The sequence below is a fragment of the Rhinoderma darwinii genome, chromosome 5, assembly GCF_050947455.1.
Source record: "Rhinoderma darwinii isolate aRhiDar2 chromosome 5, aRhiDar2.hap1, whole genome shotgun sequence".
Classification (NCBI taxonomy): Eukaryota; Metazoa; Chordata; class Amphibia; order Anura; family Rhinodermatidae; genus Rhinoderma; species Rhinoderma darwinii.
This window is the reverse complement of record NC_134691.1, coordinates 31,877,556-31,883,634: the sequence shown is the minus strand read 5'-3', so window position 1 is coordinate 31,883,634 and position 6,079 is coordinate 31,877,556. Positions and strand designations below refer to the sequence as shown.

The 6,079-nt window shown below is 36.4% G+C and overlaps 1 protein-coding gene across 3 annotated transcripts in view; it reads right to left on the bottom strand.

The window, feature by feature from the left end:
- The window catches only part of TRPS1 (transcriptional repressor GATA binding 1), a 255,001-nt gene extending 251,771 nt beyond the window's left edge, over positions 1-3,230 (bottom strand). For all 3 annotated transcript variants that reach the window (XM_075825805.1, XM_075825807.1, XM_075825806.1), the window contains exon 1: positions 2,820-3,230. The gene's annotated coding sequence lies outside the window, so the exon portion shown is untranslated. The remainder of the gene's footprint in view (positions 1-2,819) is intronic.
- Positions 3,231-6,079: the final 2,849 nt, after the last annotated feature.

Here is a 6,079-nt window from a genome sequence, read left to right as displayed (position 1 = left end):
GGGACAGAAACGTCTGCGTTTACAGTCGTCCGTGCCTGCCAAAAAAATCTGAATCCAGGCTGCCACAATAGTTGTCCTGTGGAAAGTAAATTAAGCTAAGGCAAACAGAGATTGGAAAGTTGTCAGTTGATTGAATGAATGGATTCATTTTACGCTTATGCAGAATATCTTAATCAAAATAGATCCCTGTGTAGGGGACGGGATTTTTACTACCAATTTGTACGTGTTTGCTTTTAATATACGTGGATTCGCTAGGTCATTGGTTCTGTTCATAGTTTCCACAAACATTATAGTTTCAAAAATTTCGAGAATACTCAAAAATTTTATTACACTTTTTGGAAACTTTGAACCCTCCTCCCAATTTGCCACCTCTTGCAGACCCACCACCAAGTCCCAGGTGGCATTTTAACCCCTCATCTACTAGTTAGGCTTTCGAAGGCCACTAAACCACAAGGTCATGCTAGACATCTAATAGGTGTTGGGTCGTCTTCAGACACAGATAAGTCTTAGGAGTCAGTGTTTGTATTGGCCACGTCAGAAAGTTAGAAGCACTGGAAAGTAAATCAAAATGGTTACTATCATTTCCAGACAGTCTTGTCATCATCAGTGGTTGCAGGAAATAGTACATGATGTCTGTTTACACAACAACCTAAATAATTAACCTTTGTATGCAGCAAAACACGTATGGTATTCTGCACTCTGTAGAGATATATTATATCACAGATGTAGCAGAGCTGAGTTTGGGAATGTTTTAGAACTAGGTTTGTCATGTGGAACAACTAGTGAAATCACAAAGCCTGGTCTGTAGATTTCTAGAAGGCTTCAGGTGTCTTGCAAACTCAGCTCTGCTACATCTGTGACGCTCATATTTACAATTAAACAAATTGTCACCCAAGGAAATAATGTCGACCCACTTACTACCCTCAAAATCACCTATAAATTCTATATCACGCTTTGACCTACACAATACTCTGTCTATAATTCTCTATCACCTGAATACAGAACAGGAGAGTAATACAACGCAGGCGATAATAACGAACCCAGTGACTAAGAGTTTCCTTACACTTTTTTTTCTGCCTTTTTGTCAACTTGATGAAATAAAGACTGGTCCTGTGATTTACTCTTACTTATAGTTTCCATCCAGGTCCCTAATGGAATGTCGTCTTCCATCTTCCTGACTTCAACTTTTTCACTGCACCGTATACAGATGTAGCAGAGCTCAACTTGTCACGTAACTGTATAGTTTGTACACCGTGATAACTCCATAAGTTACGATAACGCAGTCGATTTTACCAGAAGTCTGCAGATTGTATATTGTGCCAGTTGACAAACTCAGCTCTGCTGAATCTGAACCTATAGAATATATTTTATACTCGAGTGATTAGAATTTCTGGGTCCACATAAGCATCCTGCTCCATTGCAAAACTTCCTCCTCTTGAGCAGTCTCTAACTTTTCAACACTTTTCCAACTGTTCACACGCACACACTGTGGACCCACTAGAAAAGGATTCTTATATTTACAGCTTGCAATCTAACACAGGCATGACAATGACACCAAGGCCTGTTCACTGATTTAGCCATACTGTCTACTATCCTTATATTAAAAACACATACATGTACAGGGATAGCGAGCATTCATTACGCTCTTTGAATGTCTCTTTTATGATCAGCAAAAGAATACAAGGGATTAAGAATAAGGGGTAATGAGTCATTTCAAATTGTGCGCAGTTTCTTTCAGATTGCCAAGGGATAAAATCTGCACACAATAAATATAAAAATAATTTACAACAATGTTAACAAATAACCTTAGATTCTCCATTCATTCACAATGTCACATGCAAAAATCATTTAGAGAGTCAATAGCACTCGTCAATACATCAACAACTTAATAAAACAAAATGACATTAAGAAAACAGCAAAAATAACAATAAACAACAAAAAGAAAAAAAAATCTGCATCCAAATTACCCCCCTCCTCCTCCCTACGTCCAATCGATAAAAGTTTGCAAAACTTACTACTGCTCATCATTGTCCCTTGGTCACCCTGCTCTTCATGATCACCACGACTGTGTCACAACAAACCCTTTTTAGTCAAAGTGGAATTAAAAAAATATATAAATGTAAGTATATATCAAAAATAAAAAAAATCACATCCATTTTGAGTTTGTTTCCATGGCGAAGAGAAGGAAAAAATAGTGACTTGTTCCTTTAAGCAGTTTAAAAAATTGACCTGGAAGTTACTTTAATTGAACGACAACAAACAAAAACAAACAACAAAAAATGCAAAAGAAAAAGGAATTAAAAAACAAAAATAAAGTCTTTGGTTCCTGTTATCTCCTCCTGTGTGTGAACTTGACCCCTCCTGGAGAAGACAAGGGGGCTCCTGGAGATTGGACCAGGACTACTGCAGAAAAAGCCAAGGGCTACTGGAGATTGAAGTAGCCAATTTCCATGCCTCATGCTTTTTGACCCACCATGCAAAAAAAAAAAAAAAAGGGAAATCTCGAATGCACTTGAAACATGAGAAGGATTTCGCACCCTCCTCTCTCTCTCTCTCTCTCTCTCTCTCTCTCTTTCCCTGATGTATTGCAAAAAATAAAAGTCACTTGTTTGGGTTCAGATACCCCACATTCTGCAAGCAGCACTGGAGCTCACACTATGCATGAAATGAGACAGAGAGAACAAGGAAGAGACAGAGAGAGAGAGAGTGCAAGAGACAGCCAGAGACAACCAGAAAGCAAATGCAAGCTCCAGCTTCCTTCTCAGCACTGATGATCTCTTTGCTGGATTTCTAGGTCCCCCCCCCCCCCCTCCTCTTACCTGTTGATTGATCTGCAATAACCTCAGCAGCAATGTGGAAGATGGTGGAGATCTAGCTGGAGCCATGAACCGCTTCCTTGTTGTTTGCAGAGTTGATCTCTGATTAATTTTTTTGGGGTGGGGGGAAGAATAGGTTTCCTGTTCCCCCCCAGTGTGTATGTCTGAGTGCAGAGACACAGACAGGAACAAGGAGTGGGGGGCTAGGAGAAGGAGGAGGAGGTGGGGGAAGAGACAGAGAAGCAGAGTAATGGATGCTCTGGGTTTAATATTAGATCCCAGGCTGTAGATTGCATCAAGATGAGTTCTTTATCAGAAATGTTATCGCTTGTCAGGACCTCAGTGCAAGCATTACGTCAGTTGCAAGACACCAACACTATTAATATCAAAGGAGCCTTAAGCAGAGAAAGGCACCACCCTCAACAGCACAGGCTTAAAGACATAGTAACCTCCCATCTACAGACAGCAGCAGCAGCAAGACAGGGGAGGGAAGGGGAGGAGGGCTACACACAGGCTCCATCCCAGCCCCCTTGCTCCAGTTCATTTCCAAGTTGCATTGTGTATAGTGGAGGAGGACAGGTTGTTGTTGTTGTTATTACTGTTGTAAAGTTGTTTGTAAATAGTGAGCACAGGAAGCTGGTGCAGTGGATACATTGTAGCTGAGGGAACTCTCTGCTGTTCTGCGGTAGATACAATGTATCAATGTTTAGAAAAGTTTCCTTTTTTTCTTCTGTGCTGCCGGGAGATTAATTGGAAGGAATGCAGGGGATATTAAAGAGTAAAGTGCATGGGATGACGTTGTGAGCAGTGAATGGGGGGGGTGGGGGAAATGCTGGAAGGGGGTTCTAGGAGGCACATGGGATGCAGAGCATGGTGATAGGGCTGTGCATATGGAAGAGCAGGACTGCACTTGTGACAAGTGATCTGTAGTGCTGGTGTAGGGGGGTGTAGTGCAGCTAGCATGGCATCTCATGGCAGGACAGGTCCACTGCACTACAAAGTATACACAACTCTTCTAGGGATCTGCTGATTGTTGTTTAGTTAGTGCTCTTATTTTATGTTATTTTTTGTCATTATGTACAGAGTGTTGCAGAAATCTTAATGTAACAATGTAAGGAATGCATGATACTAGGTAAAGTTACAAAACCTTCAAATGGTAGAATTCACTAGGATGCAAGCACTTGTATGTATGAACGTGTGTAGTGTAAAATGAATTTGTGTGTGTACATATATATATATATATATATATATATATATATATATATATATATATATTTATGTGTGTGTGTCAATGCAGGAAACTATACATGAATGCACAGGCAATTGTGAAGACCTGGCAAACTCTTTCTGTAATGCAATGCCTACTGAGGAAATCAAGCTGGCAGTTACATTGCATCACATGAAATATATCCACGTATTTATGTAATTTGTGTATGTGTTATCTCTCTAGCTATGTAATGTGTATGTCTCTGTATATGTAAAGTGTGTATATGAAGTATACAAAGATATTCAAATATAACACACACACATATATATATATATATATATATATATATATATATATATATATATATATATACATACATAGTTATCTATCTAGGTGTATGTGTGTGTATCTCTTCAAATATGTATCCATCTATGTAGATCTGTATACATTATTTGTCGGTATCTATATATGTAATGTATGCGTGCAATGTGTCAAATATTTTTGACAGATATATGGAATCTGGCTGAAAATATTTGTTGAATTTCTTCACATTTTCCAAGTGGCCAGAAAGAAATCTCATAGATTATACAAAGTACATAAAAGTGCACCAATAACTGCCTACTCTTAATATATCATAAATGAAATGTCTGTGTGTATATGTATGTATGTGTGTGTGTGTATATATATATATATATATATATATATATATATATATATACTAGATTTTATGAAAATAAATACTGTGTGCTAATCTTTGTAACCTTTCTGTGTTTCCTTTTATACATTTGCATTTATTAGACTAAGTTTTTCCCTTGCATTTTTACTGTATATTTGTAATTTATATATTTAAATTATACTTAAAGACTCTGCTTCCCTTACAGATGCAAAGTAGTCCTCTTCCAGTAACGTCTCACTCCATCAGGTAACACCGTTCACCTAAGTGCAGTTTTTGCACTGAATATCCAGCCATGTCCATATCATTATTAAAGTTATCATTATTCTGTGATGTATCTTTTTCTGATTCAGTATAAATTAGACATATCTCTCTAGATTGTTGAATATTCTATTTTTTACATATGCACATTGTTTATTGATTTAACTTCAAGCCTTAGTGTCTTGACATACAGATGGAATAAGAGTTACACGCCAGTGTTATAATGATATTTTATATACGATTAATCCTGTTTTTATTACTGTTGATACATATCATCTTCTATGGACCTGTACATTGGAAAAGGAGAAAATCTAGATAACACATTTACATAAACACCTATATAGATGTAGCCATCTTTATCTTGACTTTTAACGCATTAAATTCACAGTGGCAAGCAACTTTAATTTGACTTTTTTTTAATGGCTTTTCAGTGGCTGTTGTGTGATATCAGGCTGCAACAAGTTATGAGTCAAGATAAATATGGCTACATCTGTACATGAATTCATTATAGCATAGGAACAATAGAACCATTGAGAAAACATAATGTAAAGTTGATACATTAGAAAATAGAGGGTAAAACTTACAATGTATATTGCAGAAAAATAAAATGTTATAAACTGCTACATAGATGTAAAAATGCATATTTGATATTTATTTATCAATAAATTGTATGATGGATGGATAAGTAGAGCGTAATATTAGATAGTTAAATGCTATGTGATGGATAGATAGGTAAATATTACATGGTTGATAAACAGATATGAAATAAATTAATATATGATAGACCTTTGAAAGATAGGAGACAGGCAGACATTGCATAATAGATGAAAAGTATATATATATATATCAGATAAATCAGAAATGCTCATTTTCAAATATGAATGCTTTTCTGTTACATTGTATTACATTTTTTCACCATAATATAATAACTTCTTGGAGTTATTGCAAAACTTTCGGTACTTGACTCATCAGACAAAACACATTGATATTAAATAATCAATCTATTTTATGACTTATAAATCAACTTATTTTTTTTCCCGCCTTGACCTTAAGTATATTAAAATCTGTTAAATAGAATTACTGTATTTGTCTTTTTTGGTGTGTTTTTTTTTTTCTCTTACC